This window comes from Danio rerio, chromosome 9 (genome assembly GCF_052040795.2).
Source record: "Danio rerio strain M-AB ecotype USA chromosome 9, GRCz13ab, whole genome shotgun sequence".
In the NCBI taxonomy this organism is placed as follows: Eukaryota; Metazoa; Chordata; class Actinopteri; order Cypriniformes; family Danionidae; genus Danio; species Danio rerio.
This window is the reverse complement of record NC_141029.1, coordinates 20,850,998-20,872,526: the sequence shown is the minus strand read 5'-3', so window position 1 is coordinate 20,872,526 and position 21,529 is coordinate 20,850,998. Positions and strand designations below refer to the sequence as shown.

The 21,529-nt window shown below is 33.3% G+C and overlaps 1 long non-coding RNA gene across 2 annotated transcripts; it reads left to right on the top strand.

Annotated features, from left to right (window-relative positions):
- Positions 1-17,059: 17,059 nt before the first annotated feature.
- Positions 17,060-18,991, top strand: LOC147842320 (uncharacterized). Of its 2 annotated transcripts, XR_015498981.1 has the most exons (4): positions 17,060-17,155; positions 17,826-17,881; positions 17,997-18,060; positions 18,178-18,991. It is a non-coding gene; the product is annotated as an uncharacterized LOC147842320 (long non-coding RNA). The 2 variants fall into 2 exon arrangements; XR_015498980.1 differs by lacking the exon at positions 17,060-17,155 and having other exon boundaries at positions 17,757-17,881.
- The last annotated feature ends 2,538 nt before the right edge of the window (positions 18,992-21,529 follow it).

Sequence of the window (21,529 nt, the reverse complement as noted above, 5' to 3'; positions counted from 1 at the left end):
TTCTTTAAAAAAACAGAAGAATGAAACTCATAAAGGTTTTGAAACACTTGAGTGCAAGTATAGTAAGTAAATTCTCATTTTGGGGTGAACTATCTCATTAAGCCATTAAGGTGTCTCAATAATTATTCACAGTAATTATTCTTAACATATCTGACATGATGAAAACTGAAGCATCGGTCTGGACTGCAAAATCAGATTCCAACTATGAAGTACTTGTAATTAGATTACATCTTTATGTTCATAATCAGATTACAGTTTAATTTGATGATTACATGAGTGAATTTTATAAAATATATTAGTAATTCATATTAATGATTGTTGATATAATTGAAAATTTTCAAACTGGCGTGAACATCAATAGCCCATTATACAATTACTTACTACAACAATGGCATGTTTTTTAGAATCATTATTAGTAACATATTAAAAAGCATTTACATTTTAATGAGATTGTAGTATATACCGATATCAATATGTAATAAATTGTGAATTATTAAAATAGTCACTATATATTTATGCCACAATATACTGTATTATAAATATAATAAATATAAATATATATTTATGCCATAATGTACTGTATTATAGTGCATGTTTGAGATGTGTTTTATCAAGACAAACATATGCATGTATGCAAACAAGCAGATCTGGGTCTCATCACTGTAATTTAGTATCCACATCTTCATGGTGATGAATGCGTTCTGCCTGATTGCTCTAGTAGTAGCAGGGAGCTAATATACTGACTCCAGTCCATCTGCCCCTGGGAAGAAAACAGCAACAGACTGTCCCATGTCATACTGCCCTACAAAGGCAAAATGCAGCATCTACACACAGACACTGAAACAAATGCCTTTGTATATATATATATATATATATATATATATATATATATATATATATATATATATATATATATATATATATATATATATATATATACATATATATATGAATCACAATTGCAATAAATGAATTGCTGTGTAGGTTTTTGTTCTTGCCAATGGAGACCTAAAATGACAACCTAACAGATGAATCTGGAAAAAAAAAAAAATGTGTATGAGAATGATCAGAAACTAAACAAATTGCCTTTCTCTTTTCAGAAGAGTTGTTTCAATCTAAAATTTGTCTGTGGGTATCAAGTCATCTGCTTGATTAGCAATTTTGACAGTATTGGTTTCCTGAAACAGGATCAAATTGAACCAGTCGACTTTGTTACAAGATTTTTAGGTGCTGATTTTAAAAAAACAGATTTTAGGCTCACACACATTTTGGTTTTTGTAGTTTATGAGGACTCGTAAATGTGATTTATACTGTAAAAAATGTACAATATATCGCCTTACCCTACCCCTAATCCCAACCCTCACTACAAACCTGTGGTAAATTTTGAATGTCAAAAGACCTTGTTAAGCATGATTCTTAAAGGTACCATATTCTGTATTAAATAGTAAGTTCAATTACTATCTGATATCTACTACATAGTAGGTATGTGGCTTGGGTAAGTTAAACATTCTCAAGAATTGGTTTTAAATGCTTATATATAAGTCCTAAAAGATCCTTTAGATCGTCCTGCAGATTTCAGTTGCAACCCTGATCAAACACACTTGCCTGTAATTATCAAGTGCTGTTCAGGTCCTAATTAATTGGTTCAGGTGTGATTGATCAGAGTTGGAGCTGAACTTTGCAGGAAGGTTGATCTCCAGGAACAGGGTTGAGTACCACTGCTCTAGAATAAGAAGGTAGTTTTTTGACCATATTTGGAATGCTCCTGAATATTAATGAGCTTGCAGCTCTCATTGCCCTCTGTCTCTAACAGAAGCGACTCTACTCTACGGCTACTCTACAAGTATATATATTTTAACAAACAGAGTTTTGGATCAGTTGGCATCTCCTATTTTCAAAATAAGAGCCCCACATACATAGTCAATTTAATAAAAACTTTGATACACTTAAAAATAAGAGAGGAAATTCCCCCTTGTATGACATATCATTCTGTATTTTGGCTGATGATCTTCTGATAATGCGTCTGCTTGTCAGGCCTGGATGATGTAGAATGTGACATAGTACATGCAAATATTGAGGGTGTGCTCCTTTAGTCACCCATCAGTCTGTTTTGTGTTCCAATTGACCTATTTTTCACTGGGATTTTACACTCATGTAATTTATATGATAACAGGTAAGGAATGTTGTCTGAGGCTTACTGTATAGCCATTTCAATCTCGTACTGTTCAACTATGACTAGGTATAACTAGATTTTCTATATAGAGTACTTTTAAACGTTTAGAATTTCGAGGACACAGGACATGTCCTCATAAACTACCTCAGCATTGTAGGTCCATATCATTATACAAATTTGTTCTTGTAAACAGCCAAAACCAGCACACACACACACACACACACACACACACACACACACACACACACACACACACACACACACAAACACACACGCACACACACACATACAAATGTACAGTGACATATTTCCATTGAGCACACACTTCCAGTTAATGTCCACATTATTAATCAGTCCAATGCATAGATAGCGGCACTCAATGACACCTTTAGTCTTTGAGATGATCAAGTGAGGGGCAGTGCACTTACAAAACGGGGTCCCAGTAGCAGGTCTTCTTCAGCACTGTGGTAACTACAGCCCCAGGGTTAAAGCGAGGCCAGAATTATTCAACTGAGGCAAATGACTGGTATCTGCATGGGGAATTAGAATCATTAAAGGCAGAAGGGCATTGAGAGGACGAGTCCTTCATACAGGGAGACGTAGTCCTTCAGAACTAGAAAACGTCTAGACAGACTTTGTGTGCCAGCAATACTCATGGTCTAACGGAGGGCTCAGTGCAAGCCATATAATTATAGCTATTCCGGCAGAGATGCAAGGGAATTAACTGTATTCTCTGTTAATTACTAAAAATGCTTGCACAGCAGACTAAGTGAGTGTAAGTGATTCTAGGAGGCTTATAACTAATAACCGCTTGCCTTGATAAGCCATTAATGGAAAGCTTTTTGTAATGGAATTCCATTATCATAATGGAAGGACTTAATCGATATTCTTAAGAAACAAAAACACTGCATTTGCAATTTGCAGAAAACACATACTTTTTTTTGCTGAACATGAGTCATGATACTAATGGTACATTAATGGGTACTACATATAGAAAGGTTTTTATGTTTTCACAGGGATCCAGGACAATGATTAAAACTGCTGTATTATGCATGCCAGTCCAGTAGGTGGTGCAATATCTGCCATCACATCCATTTTCCCCGCCAACACCCCATTTAGTTTCACCCAGGAAACTCACGTAATTTGTATGACCCAATATAGTTACCAAAATCACTTTTTGTTGATGTTTGTCAAGTTGCCAGATCTTGTATGAAGCTCATCCGCTCACACAATTGATGTTATTCAAATCTCAAATCATAAAGCATTTTCTCACCTCAATCTGGCAACAAACGTTACAGTTGCACTGTTGATTTCTGAACAGGTGATAGATTTGGGGATTTGAATAGCTGCAGTAGCATCGTCAGTGGTAGACAACTCCAACCCCCTGTCTCCAAATATGTCAAAGACAAATGATGGCAGGTATGGGTGGCAGTGTAGAAGAAACCCTGCAGGGACAGGACGTCAACATGATGTCATATTGATGTTGTACCCCAACGAACCCCAACGTTGTGGGGATGTTTGATTTTGTTTGGTAATGAAAATTGGGTTGACGTCAGAACCCATCAGGCTGACGTCGAAGTCCAATGTTCAACCTAAAATCAACCAAATATCAATGTCTAATCATGTTACACCTTGACGTTGTGTGGACGTTATCACTATGACATCTATCAGATGTTGGATATCTGTCACTTTCTTACACAACCCAAAATCAACCAAATATCAATGTCATTTGACGTCGTTATTGGACATCAAAATAACGTTGTCCTTGGACGCTGGCTAGACGTTGAATTTTGGTCACCTGACATCAAGATCTAAATCTAATCTAATATAAACATTTTATAGGGTTGTGTGCCTACTAGGAATGTGCTACAGTAAAATAAATAAATAAATAAATAAATAAATAAATAAATAAATAAATAATTTCTCATTCTGCCAATATAGTTGTTTTTGTTGGAAGTACTCACTTATGCCTGTACAATATTATTGTATATACTGTATTTTTAAGTTGCATTGTTAAAATGATTGTATATTTTACAGTACAGATATGCAATATTGTAAATACATATACAGTGAAGTGGGGCTGTGAATGTAAATACAGTATTTAAGCTGTAATTGATTTACAGTAAGTTACTGTTGATTCTACAGGAAAGCATTAACAGTATATAGACTGAATTTGCAATGTGCAAAATCATGTTATAGTGTACAGAGGTGGTGCATGTGATGCCATTACCATGTAATTTGATAATATTTGATTTTTAAAAACATGCAGTTTAAATCGTGTTTTAAAACGTTTGTGTTTTTGTAGCCCCAATTCATTATTGTTTTTTACTGTAAATGGCGATGAAAGCCAAAGTTCTTAAAAAGTTATGAATCACTTTTTATAACTTGAATCCCACATTTGATTAAAAGTGTCTGCTAAATGAATAAATATAAATGTAAATGTTCAGTTTTTAGATGAACAATCATTAAATATGTCTCAATAAAATGCTAAATAATATCTCAACTTCAACTAGAATGCTAAATATAATTTAACATAACAATTTAAAAGTGTTAATTACAATTTGCAGTAGGCCTAAATTCATAATTAACCAGCTTGTTCATGTTTCTCCAGACAAAAAAAGAGGATCTTTTTATTAAAGCAATTCGCAATTATCAACTGAGCAGAAGTACATCTGATATATTCAGTGGCATTCAAAGCGCTAAGATAAATGGGATTGTCTCAACCTACAAGTCTTTGAAATTTGAACATGACATTAATTGCATTTTTTTTAGTAAATTTGCCAAAAGGCCAATATTTAAACATAAAAAAACAAGCCATCCAATTATTTAGTGCTCATGGGCCAAGCCCAATCAATGTTGAAGATGGTCCTGATAGAGTGGTGCATTTATTTAAATGAACAATAATGAAGGTGACCAATTAACATGAAAAGCCCACATCTGAACCTGCTCCCTGGTGGTCACACCAGTCAGAATGAGACGCCTTTTAAGAGTCGCATATGCAATTAACGTTCAAATTTGTAATGCAGGACAAGTGTGACCGTGTGATTTCTGAACCGGCTGGATTGTTTCTGAACAATTAAAAATGCGAAGAGGATCTTTGTGTCCTAGGACATGCTTGTTGATGTCCTCATTAAGACCTCGGTGACATCCTTCGCCATTTGTCCTGGGGAAGGAATTTAAATTTCACCAAGAAATGATGTTCTTTGATTTCGCCCGTGACACAAATTGAACCCCATTAAACCTTCTTCCTCGCTGATGTCATATAGAGATAACTGCTAACACCGCCTCAAGGCGTGAAAGAATAGTTATGCACACGATTACCTCGTTCTGGGAAAGATATTACTGTGTTCTCTGTGTCTTGTGAACCTTATAAATGATATAGCTCTGGAGGATACAAAATTGACATGAACCTCTAATTCAACACAATTTGAGGCTCATTATGTGGAAAAAAGTCATAGAAATAGTGCTAAGCTGGATAGAAACTGGGAATTGTTTAAAAAAAGCGTCATTTCAAAATAGATGCTACAAAATAATGTCTCATTCAACCTTTATTTAAACAGTTGTGTCAACTCGTAAAAGTTCATGACAACAATGTAGTAAAAGTGTATTTTCTTTGAATATACAGACAATTTACACTTAAACTTTAGACCTTTGGGATAGTTCACCAAAAAATTTAAATGTACTTTTACAGTTTCACCCTTTATGAGTTTCTTCAGAATTTCATATGGTCATGGAAAATCTGAAAAAGTCATGGAATTTTGACATAGCTTCTCCAGGCTTGTTTTGGTAAAACAGAAAAACCCACAAGGTTTTGGAAGAGTCATGGAAAATACATCTACATTTAATCATTTAGCAGACATTTTTGTCCAAAGCGACTTAAGCTGCGGTCACACTAGGCTTGTACTTGCAAAACTCTGTCGTACAGCGCTGCGAAAAGGGGCGGGGTTCAACAATATTAGACATTAATAAATGTGAACGCTTGCTCGATATTGGAAATTTTTTATTTTAAATGATCTTCTATTTGTCTCATGCAATCACCTGATGTGATTTCGCAGGTAGGAATTCACCAAGCTTGAACTTTTGAATGCAGTGACATTGGGAAACTTGCGTTTCTGGTCTGCCCCAGTCGCATGCTTATGAATGGAAGTCTAAGGAGCAAAAAGTGCAGTGCGATCAAAATAAATAGAAGTAGTTTTACCTACTATAACTAGTTTAACAAACTATTAAGATTATCTAAAAATTAGTTTGATAAATATCTGTATAATGGAATGAAGGTTGGTTGTTTTTACTTCTCTTCTTTTCCTGGCCAAAAACATGGTCTCACATCATTGGTGTTGTGTAAGCATTATCTATTTTACAAAGATATAAAAATTAATTGAAACTATTGCATGTTTTATGATTTGATGTAATAAATAAAGTTTCTTATGATTTACCATGTATATTTAGACATTACATGAAACATTAGGTCATACAAATTTACTTGAAAGTCCTGAAAAGGTCATGGAATTTTTCACACACACACACACACACACAAAATATTTTGAAGAAAACTGAAAACCTGTAATCATTAACTTTGACAATGGTTCCAGGTTCCAGGTTTCTTCAAAATATCTGCTAAATACAGAAGAAAGAAACTCATAAACGTATAAAACAAAAAGGTAATTTGTGAGTAAATTATGACAGAATCTTTATTTCTGGGTGAATTAACCCTTTACAAACCCTGAATTATGCATGCCAGGCCAGTAGATGGCAATGTCACTTTAAAGACAATTTGATTGCTTAACTCTTTGATTTTCCACTGCTGCGCTGATAACAGAACTATTTGCAACGCAGCACAAATGTTTCAGTGATTAGCCCATAGCTGCCAACATTTGTCTGCAAAATTCCAGGAGAATTGGCTGAGGTTAGTATCTAAGTAATAAAGTTAAGAACGGGGGTGTTGCAAGGTTTGTGGTGTTAGTAAATGCATTGGCGCCCCCCAAGAATGCTCTTAGGGGTGTCCAGAAAAGGCCACACCAAACCATGAGGTGGCTCACAAAAAAATAATGAATTCAGAGTAATGTTATATTGTTGTTTCTGGTCAATCAAATAATGTGATTTAATTAATTTAATTAATTAATCTTGAAATACTGCAATTTATTCCTTGAAATAATTCAGCAAGTACATGTAAAAATCAAATAAAATCAATATTCAATTTAAAAACACTTTTCATATATACTGTATAAATAACTTCTCAGTTATTTTTGCATACTTTTATTGTACAGCATACAGTATATGCCATGTCGAAAATTAATGAAGATTAATGAATTAATTAATAAAACAAACAAATGAACAAACTGAACAAAAGGCATTTCTATACACACACACACTATAGACTATATACTCACTATATAGACCCAAAAAATATAATTTATCCATATTTATTATTTTTGAGCCACAATATTATTATTACCATGTCTTCTATTGATGTAACTTTTTGCAAAATACATGCAAGAAATCATTGAGATTTTTTTTCCTTGTGAGTCAACCTGCCATAAAAAGGAAGTGCTAAATAAGCTAGATTTTGAAAAGCTGATTTCAAAATGTGTTTCTTTATTATTTTTGTGGTTTTCGATTGGACAAAACACATTTTTTTATTTAAAAAAATATGTCTTTATAAAAGGTGTACAATCTCATAAACCTAAAGTCGTGTTTCATGACTGGTTGTCAAACAAACTAAGCTGGCAGCTAGCTCTCTGCAACTCTCACATGGTCACCCACTGAAGTTAAGCCGGGCTGCACCCACTCAGTACCTGGATGGGAGACCACATGGGAAAGTTAGGTTGCTGCCGGAATTGGTGTTACTGAGGCCAGCAGGGGGTGCTCAACCTGGGGTCTGTGTGAGTCCTAATGCCCCAGTATAGTGACGGGGACTCTATACTGCTCAGTGAGCGTTGTATTTCGGATGAGATGTTAAACCAAGGTCCCGACTCTCTGTGGTCGTTAAAAATCCCAGGATGTTCTTCAAAAAAAGAAGGGGTTTAACTCTGGTTTCCTGGCCAAATCTGCACACTGGCCTCTGTCCATCATGGCCTCCTAATCCTCCACATTTCGTAATTAGCTTCATCACTCCACCAATCAGCTGGTGTGTGGTTTGTGGTCTGGCGCAAAATAGCTGCCGTCGCGTCATCCTGGTGGATGCTGCACACTGGTGGTGGATAAAGAGATTCCCCCTATTGTGTAAAGTGCTTTAAGTGCCCAGAAAAGTGCTATATAAATGTAAGGAATTATTATTATTATTATTAAGCAAATTATGTTATAAGAGATTTATCCTTTTTTTTTTTTTTTTTTTTTTAAGAACGTAACGCAAACTTGAAATTGTTGTGGTAAAGTCAGCTTATCTACTGAGGTTGGATGTCAGCAGTTCAGCCAGAATAGCATAACAGTAAAACATCTATTTAGCTCATGCTTGCATAGGGAAATATAGCAAAATTGCTGTTGTATATCAGCGTGCATACAGTATAATGTGTAGTAATGAGCAATACGAAGGTTCTGCAGAAAAGTGACAACATTAAATGCAAACCAAAATGGCTTATTTCCGAGCCCTGTTAAGTAACGTTAACACATTTAGTATTTATCTAGTACTACTAACAGAGGACATTGTTACTCAGTGAGGACATAAATGTATGACATACATACCTGTTGTTGTTTCTTAAAAAATTGAAATTACTGTCTCTTAAAGGTGTGTGTGTGATGTCATTGAGGATCGGGGAGGGGGAGGGGCAGTTTGAAACTGTAACAATCTCTTCCAAGAAATTTGATGAGATAGATACCAACTTTAGGCTACCAAGTCACTTTATTCTAATGGCAAGTTAAAAAAAATTCTTAAGTTATCAACAAAGAGTGTGTCTTGATGTGGTCAATGTTTTGCCATCAAAGAGGATGTTAACTATAAAAGTTAACTATAAAACTATCAAAATAACTAAAAACTAGCATGTATGATTAGAGCATCTACATTACCTGCCAATATTCAGTAACAGTTGTAGCGCTACCTGCTGACAGAAGTAAATTTGGCACATATCATTGACTTTTTGTTGTGTACTTTTAGTATTTACCAGCTTAAATGCATATTGGAAGATGTTCTGTCATTTTAAAGCGACCTTGCGATAGTGAGCTCTTTCAGTGCTGCTTGCAGCTTTAATTAAACATTATACTTATCTTTCTAATAACAGTCCTTGTTATAAACAGGGTTTAACTGATGACAGCTAAATTAATAATAAAAAAATCAAAACATCTTCCAGTAGGATTTGTCTCTGTTTAATGCTATGGCCTTGTGAATTGGTGTGATAGGATATCCTCCCACTAATAGAGTTGTTGTTGTTTTTTCATCCTCTGACAGATGCCTGATGACACAAGCAAGTTCTCCCCCATGGGCTGCTTCACTAAGTATTAAAGCAAAGCAGAGAAGCAAAGAATAAACATTTAAGATCTCCTTTTCTTCGAGACTCTTGGGATTTATCACTTCCCGAGGGCTGCGCTTCTGCACAGCCATCTGGAGGAGATGAGATGACATTCATGAAGAACCTGCGCTCAAAATGGACAACTGCTTTTTACATCCTGACACAACAATATACATACTTTATTTCAAGGAGGAATGAGTCCCAAACTGACTTTGTAATAAATTAAAGTTTCTTGACTCCTTGAAATACACATTGTGTTGCTTTTGATGGTGTTACCTATTTTAAATAGTGTTTGTGGTAAATAAAGACGTACAGGGTGTCTCTTGTACAACATTTTGTTCTGGTCGTTTATTTATTGTTTTGTCTTTTTGGTGGATAGATGCTTAATTTTGCTCAGGGAAAGTTCACTCATTGTAATCACCATTTACTCACCTTCAAGTGGTTATAAACCTGTATGAGTTGTGTCATTCTGCTGAACACAAAGGAAGATATTTTGAAGGAAGCTGAAAACCCGTAACTATTCTCATTCATAGACATCCATATTAGAAATAATAACTAATGTGAAAGTTTTGGAGATAAGCTCCACATCTAACCCACAAAGCTGAGAACCACCATCATCCATATTCCCGGCTCATTTACAAAAGGCCACATCCAATAGAGCTTTGATTTTTTTTTTTTTCTATTTGCTCTATTTATGTTTTTAGTTCCTCATATCCTTTTATCACTGTACATTAGATGTGATATGGTTTTGGATTTTGCTTTGAAAGCTTACATTAAACCTTCTGTTTCTTCAAGGCAGGTGTGTATCCACATTTCATAGAAGAAGCCAAGTACAAAGATTGCAGAAGAAGAGCTTAGGTTATTTTTTGCTTCTCTTTCAATATATACAACTGTTCAGTTCAGATAGCCGTGAGTTATTAAAGTAATATCAGCGAAGGCTAAACAACTCTCACAGTTTAACAAATATTGCAGCTGTTGGACAACATAATGGACTTTTAAAGCTTTTTTAGTTAAGAATGTAGTTGTTTAGATTGCAACTGTGCAGTTTATTGATAGTGCCTAATTGAAAATACGTTTTCATAAATTCAGGACTTTCAGCACATCGGCGATCATCACATTACAATCATATTGCCCATCGTGAGCACATGACAGCTACTTATTCAAAAGTATAGTGGGTGTCTTTATTTTAGTCTACTGTAAAATGTTATTTGTTTAGGCTATATCCAAAAGCAATATTTTGGTCACAGTCATCTGTTATTTACTCTAGAGCAAATAGATATGTCTGCAATGTTAATTTAGCTTAATGCTGACTGACAATTTGGTTGTTGTCCTTTAGACTGATTAACTTGTGTTTATATTGTTGTTTGTTAAATGTTGTTCATATAAGTTGTGGTAATATTAAATGTATTTTCGTAGTACAAATTTTGTAGTTATTTAGCACGACTTTTAATGGCGACACGGTGGCGCAATACTGTCACCTCACAGCAAGAAGGTCGCTGGTTCGAGCCTCAGCTGGGTCAGTTGGCATTTCTGTGTGGAGTATGCATGTTCTCCCCGTGGGTTTCCTCCAGGTGCTCCGTTTTTCCCCACAAGTCCAAAGACATGCGGTACAGGTTGGGTAAGCTAAAATTTTTCCCATTGATGGGTTGCAGCTGGAAGGGCATTCGCTGCGTAAAACCTATGCTGGATAAGTTGGCGGTTCATTCCGTGGTGGTGACCCCAGATTATAAAAGTGACTAAGCCGAAAGTAAAATGAATGAATGAATAAATAAATGAATGAATGAATGAATGAATGAATGAATAGCTCGACTTTAGCAAATAATTTGATGTTAAATTGTTACACCACAAGATGGCGACAGAGACTGCATTATAAGCCAGGGGATTAAAATGTTTTTCTGTGAAGTGAAACTTGAACAAATCATTACAGAACTAGTGAGTGACTTTTAAGTTGATCTCTTTTCGATGTTTTAGTGCTGTTTTTATACCAGTCTGGTAGTGTTTATGGTACTAGTGCTTGCAATTTCTTTATCATTCCTTTGCGGCATCCAGGAGTCTCTATGCATAAGCGGGAGACTCCCAGAACTTCCCAGAGACTTGGATCGTCTGCTTGCTTTGCTTTGGCTTTTTCAGGGTAAATAATTAATAGTAAATAGTAATCTCCCAATTGCAACAGAGAAATACTGGGAAATCTCTGTAGACTGATGGCATTTGCCTGTTCAGTCTTACAATCCCAAAATGTCAGCAAAATCATCTGCTTTTTCATTACTTTAGATATTACACTAGAGAATACATTAAATATAACTCTAAAGTGACGTTGGTGAAGTAGTAACAGTTTTTAGAAAGTAGTTCCTCTTACAAAAGTATTTTGAGACTCTCCGTTTTTATACAAGATTATGCCATTCAACTGTTGTATAAACGCAATATCACACTTGTAGCCATGCAATATGGCTGTATATTGTCACTGGTGGAAAACTAATGCACGCCTCCTACCAGTGCTGATATACAGCCATATTGCACTGATATGAGTGTGACAATGCTCATGTATATATATATATATATATATATATATATATATATATATATATATATATATATATATATATATATATATATATATATATATATATATATATATATATATATATATATATATATATATATATATATTTTTTTTTCCCAGAGAAAATCTTATTTGTTTTTTATTTGTTTTATTTCAGCTACAATAAAAGCAGTTTTTAATTTTTTTAAACACCTTTAGGGACAAAATTATTAGCCCCTTTAAGTTATTTCTTTTTTTTTTAATAGTCTACAGAACAAACCATCAATATACAATAACTTGCCTAATTACCCCAACCTGCCTAGTTAACCTAATTAACCTAGTTAAGTCTTTGAATGTCACTTTAAGCTGTATAGAAGTGTCTTAAAAATATTGAGTCAAATATATTTACTGTCATCATGGCAAAGATAAAATAAATCAGTTATTAGAGATGAGCTATTAAAACTATTAAGGTTAGAAATGTGTTGAAAAAGATCTTCTTTCTTTTAAATAGAAATGGGGGGAAAATAAACAAGCGATCTAATAATTCAGGTGGGCTAATAACTCTGACTTCAACTTTGTATATATAGCCTACTAATCTACTAACTTTACAGTTTACTGAATGCAGTCTGTACATTAAAATTATTACATTCATGGGAAGTCCCCATAAAGATAGTACATTTGTACAATTGTGTGTGGACTGTGTGAGTGTGTTAAGAGTTAATTTGCAAAATCAAATAACCTCTCTTTTTTGAATTGTTTCCTTTTTTTCTATTGAAATCATCAATGCTTAATGTAAAAACAAGATTTACGAACACTAAGAAGCTCCAGTTTTAGTCATTTCCATAAATCATGTTTTCCTTTTTTGCAATCGTTGTCTTCAATGTACAACATGCAAACATGATATCTGAAAATGACTGAAAAACGAGTTAGTCTGTTTTAGCAAATGAACTATATCCTTTATATTTATATATTCATAGACCTCTCATGTTGAATTTAAAAGGAATCAGTGAACCTGCTCAACATTGCAAGACTATGCCTTTCAACAGGATGATGTTGGCTTGTCCCAGCAGCCACTATGCAAAACATAGCATGTTTGAACCAGACAACTGCAAGAAAATTTAAGAACAAATGCAATTATTCCTGCACCTTAATTTAAGTGGCACAAACAAGCACAGCAATTTTATACATACAAATATGTGTCATATACAGTATTTAAAAAATATATATTTTAGGTTCCCATGTGTTGGTTTTATATATTATATTATATTATATTATATTATATTATATTATATTATATTATATTATATTATATTATATTATATTATATTATATTATATTATATTATATTATATTATATTATATTATAGACTAGAGTCTAGACAAACTGTGAAATAGTCAGATGGATTTCAGCTGGATTGTTATTTATCATATCTTCATTATCTACCAGACTGTGAGTCATATAATTTCCATCCTCAATAGTCTGTACATTTACACAGCCCTAACAGACTTGCTGTTGCACTCTAATTTGCATTTAATTGAGGGTTAATGCCACTTGTTCCTCTGAACAAAAGTCCTGTCTGCAGGCAAATGCTCAGATGCAAAGGTCATTGCTGGAGTGATTGTCTTTAGATGGCACTATATATCAACCTGCTTCTTTTGTGCCACACATTTGACAATTGGTACTGGAAGAGGAGAAGTTAAAAACGCTGTCAATGAGCAGTAACTGTTCAAAGAGTACACATTTATACCTAACAGGTTCACATAGGGTAAATATTTGTACTTTTAGGTTCTAATATAATTCATTCATTTTCCTTTGGCTTAGTCTGTGATTTATCAGGGGTCGCCACAGTGGAATGAACTGCCAACTATTCAACAACAGATGCCCTTCCAACCACAACCTAGTACTGGGAATCATTTATACACAATCACATTCACACACACACTCATACACTAAGGCCAATTTTGTTTACCCAATTCACCTATAGTGCATGTCTTTGAACTGTGGGGGAAACTGGAGGAATTTTTAGAAGATTGTGCTTAAGGCTCAGCCCTAGGACCCTTTCAAATTAGTTTGTACTTGAATGCTATTCTAGACGGTTTCATGGTTCAACTGTACACTCTAAAATCATTTTGTGTCCCATAAAATTGCAATAATGACTAAATCATGCACCAATTATCTACCTCGTCATCACCGTGGGCATTTACCACAGGCTATACAATGTGAAATCTTCAGAGTCAGCAGTGCAAGCATTGTATTGATAAATGTGCACCCTGACCTGATGTGGAGGACAAAAAAAATGAGTTTTTACCTTTTTTTTCCTGCTGCATAAGACGGTTCTTGCAGCTTTGTATACAGTTGAACCACTGAAGTCACATAGATTATTTTGACAATGGTTTTGTTCCTTTGGACTTTGAACATCACATGGCCCTTACTAGAGGATGAGGGCACTCAGTTAAAATATCATAATTTATCTTCTGAAGATCAACGAAGATCTCAGTGAATTGAAACAACAAGAGAGAGAGTAAATCATCAGAATTTAAAATATTTTGGATGAACAAGTGCTTTAAAATTACATGTTAATAGTAAAAACTTACAAATTTTTGCAGATTTGTTAGCTAGAGTAAGGCCATTGAAGTAACGTGTCTTTCCCCTTGGAAATAACGTTAGCCTAAACTACTTAGCTGACTGACCATTAGATAAAATGTCCTACATTAGCTTAAGTTACATTTGAAATTATGGTTGAAATTGTGATGAGATCAGGTGTATGACTTTTTTTAATTAATTATATAATGTTGGGGAGTTTTAAAAATCTTCAGGGTTTTTTGAAGGGGAATACACTTAAAACACACTTACCATCTACAAGTAGTACTTTTCCCCAACCAAAATGAACAATATCATGTATATTATATTTTAAAGTCTACTGATGCCCTTGATATGCAAATGGAAGAGCCACTGAACTATATTTATTCCCACTGAAGTACAACTCAACGATTTGCTAAAACTCTGAGGATTTAAAAAAGGAACAATCCAAAAGCAATGATCACTCTTCATTATAAAGCACCTTAATTTCCTTTTGTTCTTGAGTAAAATTACTGTTTTCACCACATGGGAGATTTGATAAATTGTGTGCCAGTGCAAATTTACAATATAGCCTTTTGTCTTGTGAAGTAGCGAGCCACAGGGTTTGCTTTTGAAGCTTCCTCTGTGTGCAGTGCAAGAGAGAGATCTAATTCTCTACTATTGCTCCTCTGTGTTTCCTGCTCAAACGCTTATTAAAAAAATGATCATAAACATGATGGAAATTATCACCAGTGTGTGTGTGTGTGTGTGTGTGCCCTAGATAAAGTTACTATCACTTCTGAATTATTCACATCTCCATCTGCATTCAAGATGAACAAACCATTTGCAGTCACAAGCTGGTCTAAATTCCATTTGAACTCATTTGAAACAATTAGAATTTTTTCATTAGACATTGTGTTAATCTATAACTAAGTTTTTTATTTTATATTGTATAGCTAGTTTTTTTTCTTATATTTGTTTTAATTTTCTAAATATACAGTTGAAGTCAGAATTATTTGCCTCTCTAAGTTATTAACCTCCCTGTTTATTTTTCCCCCCAGTTTCTGTTTAATGGAGAGATTTTTTAACACATTTCTAAACATAATAGTTTTAATAACTCATTTCTAATAACTCATTTCTAATTTCTAATTTCTTTTATCTTTGTCATAATGTCAGTAAAAAAATATTTGATTAGATATTTTCCAAAACACTTCTATGCAGATTGAAGTGACATGTCAGGACTTAGCTACAGTAAGTTAATTAGGTAAACTAGGCAGGTTTGTTGGCAGGTTGTATAATGATGGTTTGTTCTGTAGACTGTCAAAAAAAATATATAGCTTAAAGGGGTTAATAATATTGACCTTAAATTGTTGTTTCTTTTTAATTATTATTATTAATAACTGCTTTTATTCTAGCCGAAATAAAACAAATAAGACTTTCTCCAGAAGTAAAAAATATTATCAGACATACTGTGAAAATTTCCTTGCTCTGTTAAACATAATTTGGGAAAAATTTAAAAAAGTTAAACAAATCCAAAGGGGGGCTAATAATTCTGACTTCAACTGTATCTGAGATTTTGATGTTTTAATTAAATTTTATCTCTCATAAATTTTATTTTATTGCAGAATGCATTACCTATTTATGTTTTTTTATTTTTTTTTTATTTCACGAGTGGTTGTATAAACATTTCACAGCATATTGTACCGTATATGTGACTAATAAAATTTTAATTTGTCTACATGAGTGGATGAGATCAAACAACAACTGGGGAAAAGGCTATGCAGAGCAAATTAATAATATAATGCACCATCTTGTCTGTTCTAAACTGTTCCCCAGTGCATTAAATTGGCTTTGTTACAATGGATAAATACCCTGACGCTTCCCTTCTGCTCTGATGGCTGAGTAGTGTTTTTGCAAAACCATTTTCAGGTCACACAGGCTAAAAGTGAAACAGACTAATAGTGACATTTATAAATGGTAAAAAAAAGTGTTATTACAGTGGATATTGTCTCAAAGTAGATCTTACTTTTAGCATTGATAGGTCTATCAGAACTTTACATTGAACTACACTCAAAAAAATGAATTATGGCTTTAGTTGGTCCAAAGAATGTAACTATGTTTGAATTAAACAATTCGCTTATGTTTGTGTATTAAAAATAAAAGTGTTGTGTTGGAAAAAATTAGAAAAAGTAAGTTTTCACATTTAAACAGCTCGCTTATGTAACATGAATGCAAGGGAGTTGTGTTGCTTCTGCAGTACTGTATTTTGGTCAATAGGTGGAGTAATATCTGCACATGCGCAGTTTCAAAACAACACAGGAAGTAAGAAGATTCAAACCACAACGATCACTCTCAGCTCGGCGCCATATTATGTGATTCAAAAGATGAAGTTTACAGTACAAATTGAGAACGTGCACAAAGCTTTCCCCAATGAGGACACACAGGTGAGATTTTTTTTTACTTTTTATGTATTTATACTGAGGCTGTGACAACATTTGAATCATAAATGTACTCTCTTGTAATACTATGTTGTGTTTGTGTATAGTATTGCTATGAAATTGCCATGTTCCCTGTGTCTTTTCCACATTATAGACAGATAAATGTATAGTTTGTTTTGCATTCCTGTGAAATTTTATACTTGGTATATATTAACTCCCCCAGAATAAAGTTGCAAACGTTGGTAGTAAGGAATAGTCATGTTAGAATAGTCTAAGCTTTTCACTCATCATAGCACACGTGCTGCTGATAATGTGACAATAAAAGTGATTTGATTTTTTATTTGATTTGATGGTCTTTATTTTAAATGAGTGTCAAGCGGTTTGTCAAGTTTGAATGCCAGTTTTGATAACTTACATAATATTAATTAAAATGTGGTGTTAGCACATTGTTATTTATTATCTAATTGTATTCAAGCCTGTTAACTTAAAAAAAAAATCTTGACAAGCATATGTGACACTTAAATAGGATGGCATCTAGCATGACATATTTAACGTTAGCTTATTTGTTTGGTCATCTAACACGTTTACATTTTTAAGTTTAGTAGTTTGCTATTTATATTATTATATTTTATTATTTTAAATCTTTGCTCACTCACATCTATTTTCTCCCTCACAGGTTTACAGCTCAACCTCTAAAGTCCCGTATCTGGCTGAGGAGACTGGATCATCCAGGTACTATGCCTTTAGATGCCTATACACACATTAAAATGATGTACAGTAAAAATTACTAGTAATTTTAACTAATAATTATTTAGTAAATTACTAATTGTCATTTCATGTCATTTAGAACATCACCAGTGGAAAAAAAGGTGTGAATGCATCCTCAAAGCCCCTAAGTGAGGGAGTACATGGTAAGCTATTTTATTTTATTGTTTTAAACATTTTGTATTTTCCTCTTAAACCAATTCCTCCTTTCACCTTTGATCTGTTGGTAAATGTTTTATTTTTTTACCTGACTTTTTTTTTAGGATGCTGGGCATGATGAAGCGCAAACCTTGATGTGCAACACCACCTTATGAATCTACAGTAGTTACATTAACATTTAGCAGACTTTTTTGTCTAAAGTGACTTACAATTGAGGACACATTCAGCAAATCAACAAGAAGAGGCGATACACCCAAGATGTGCTAATTATACAAAAAAATTTAAGAATTAAGAATGCTTCTACATGTGGTTTGTCAAGCCCACACACCTGTGTGAAGCAGACTTCATGAACGATGTTTTGTTTTTTAGATATAGGGAGTGGTTGTAAGAAAGTGTCTGGTGCAAATGTGCATAAATGGTGCAAGTGTCAGAGAGATGAATGTGTGTAGCTATTGCATGTTCTGTGATGGTTGGTCTAATTTATGATGTAGTGCTGATCGTGTTACTTTGCTTTAAAATGTTAATCTTTCTTTGAACAACTGAAGTGTTATCTGCTTTTTCAGTGTAAAGAAGGTACAGTATAGTTTACAAAAGAAGACTTAATTTTTCTAAGTATATTTTTGATATATCATTTGAAGGCAGAATATTATTTTTGAATGTTTTTTGTAATATATGAAAAGTATTATTATGAAAAGTGTATTTTATGATGTTTTTGTAAGCATATTTTTTAAATCAGTTATAGTTTTCAATTTGCTTCATACTTGTATTACTATTATTTTTACTAGTATTGATATTTTAACTTATTGTAATAAGTGAAGATACAGATAAAGACAGTATTTGGATTTTGATAATCATTTTATTGCTGGAAAATGTGTAAAACTGTAAAAATGCTATTGAATAAACTCAATGAAACGGAAACTGTTTTTTTATTTGGTTAAACATAACAATATCAATTTTAGAATAATTGAACTTAAATAACTACATTGATTAAAGCTAAATTATAAATGTTACGTTGATTGAACTAAACAACATTACATTACCTTTATGTAACTAACTTAAGTTCACTAAAATTAATATTCTTTCTTAAAGGTAACTTAACTCGGTTACGTGGAACCAGTGGACAAAAAAAAGTTAATTAACGCCAACATATCATTTTTTTGAGTGTACATGTTCTCAAGATACTTATATTAAGAAACATTATATATTTTTTACACTTTCTTAAAAATGAAAGTCCTTGGTTTTTGTAAATTTTATTTAACGTCCATCAATGCTCTCCATTATACAAAAGATTTTTAGATTAGATCAATCCAAAAATAATTAATTTCAATGAACAGTTCCAAAAAGAACCATTTATTTCTTGGTGAGAAAAACATTTTAGCAATAAAAAGATTGTTCTTTTTTTATTGTAAATAACATTTTGTAGGATGCAAAGTTTCTCTTTTCATATTCTTCATGGACATTGATGCCAAACATTTGTAATTTCTAAAAAATTGTTCTTCTGACCAGAAACAAGGGTTTTACAATACTTTTAAAAGTAAAGGAATGAAGAAACAAGAGAGTTTTGTATATATTACCATACTCTGTACAAAATGCTGCATGTGCTCCACAGAATTCCTTCATGTTGTCCCACCAAAATTTGTTTCAATGTTTCAATTGATTTTAAATAAGAAGTCTGAACAGCTTCCCAGTGCTGGGTTGCAGCTTAAGGGGGAATTCACTGCGTAAAACATATGCTGGATAAGTTGCTGGTTCATCATGCTGAGGGGACCCCTGATTAATAAAGGGAATAAACCAAAGAAAAATAAATGACTGAATAAGTATGAACAGCAGTATGAACAATCAGCAATTATTTATAAGAACCATTGAGAGCTGCCCAAAGAACCTTAAAATAATTATTCATTTCAAACATTAATTTTCTTTTCAGTTTAGTCTCTTTATTAATCTGGGGTCACCACAGCGGAATGAACCGCCAACTTATCTAGCATATTTTTTGAGAGGGGTCTGGATGCAGACCTGGTGCAGTGCAATCTGAGCTGCATCCAATGCTTTTTAATGTGCTCACCTAACCCTACCCCTCACAGTGACGTCACTCACTCCATTGAGAGCATTGTGTCTGAGATTGCATCGCTGAGTGATGCAATCTCAGCTTGCATCATAAAGGCTGCATCCAGATACTATTGTATCTTTTACATAGTGGATGCCCTTCCAGCTGCAACCCATCACTGGGAAACTAAAATAATTATATAATATTTAAATAATGTAAATAGTTTTTTCCACTTTCCAAAAAAAGAAAAAAGAAAAAAAAAGAAGAAGCTGCCATTATGGAACTATCAGTGCTAGTATAGACTCTAAATTCCAGGGTTATTCCAGGGTATATACTCATTTTAGGTAAGTTTAAACAAGGCAGCAATCTTTTTTTATGTGTCAAACCTTTTTTTTATTGTAATTACAAAAATATTTTAGACTATTTTCTACTTTTTTGAGAAACTGAAAAATTATTAGGAATAAGACTCTTTCTTTGTTATGACCAGTTCCATGTTGTTGTTGTTTTCAATATTTCGTGACTAGAAAACTCATACACTCTCAAAAGTAAAGGTATGCGAGCGGTCTCTGTACCTTAAAGGTCCATATTAAATACAACAAGTGTAAATATTAATATCTAAAAAGTACAAAAGTGTTTCTCTTAATTTTTAGGTACTAATGTATACTTTTAAGATACCAATATGGATCATTTAAGTACAAATGTGCACCTTATAACAGATACAACCCCAGTGACAGCTCACATACCTGTATTTTGAGAATAAAGCTTTTTTTTTTTACAGCTTCTTCTTCAACTCTGTTAAAAAAGACTTAAGCTTAAGACATCATTTTATTCAAAATATGCAGAAATAACAAAATTATCCATTCAGAATGTAATTGTCTTTTTTATTACTTCATTGATTACTATATTTAAATATAATAATAGTATATAGTTACCACGACTTACTGTAAATAATGTATATATTTCTTTATACTGTAGATTACAATAACATTAGTAAATTAACAATAAAATGGTCAACCTGTTACTTTTTTAGGTGTGGCTAGCGTATATCATAGTTTCATTTTATAATAGTTTATTAATGTAGTAGTGTAATTCATAAAATAATATTAATATTATTTGCTTCAGATATTACAAACACCCCTTTTAAAGTTAAAACGTATGTTCCTTATCCTGGTAGAAATGTGTGTAATGTCCAATGTAAAAGTCAGAATCATCTTTGACCACAAGAGCACCATCAGGCAGTGGATTCTGGTTTTGGCCTACAGCAGGTGGCAGCACATGCCTAATGCAAAACTAAAACCTATTAATTATGAGGACAGGACTTAAAAACAAATACGTGATAACATATATAAAATTATTCATTTTGTAAATTATTACATACTGTAGAGTGCAACAGTCACCATTCAAAGCTATTA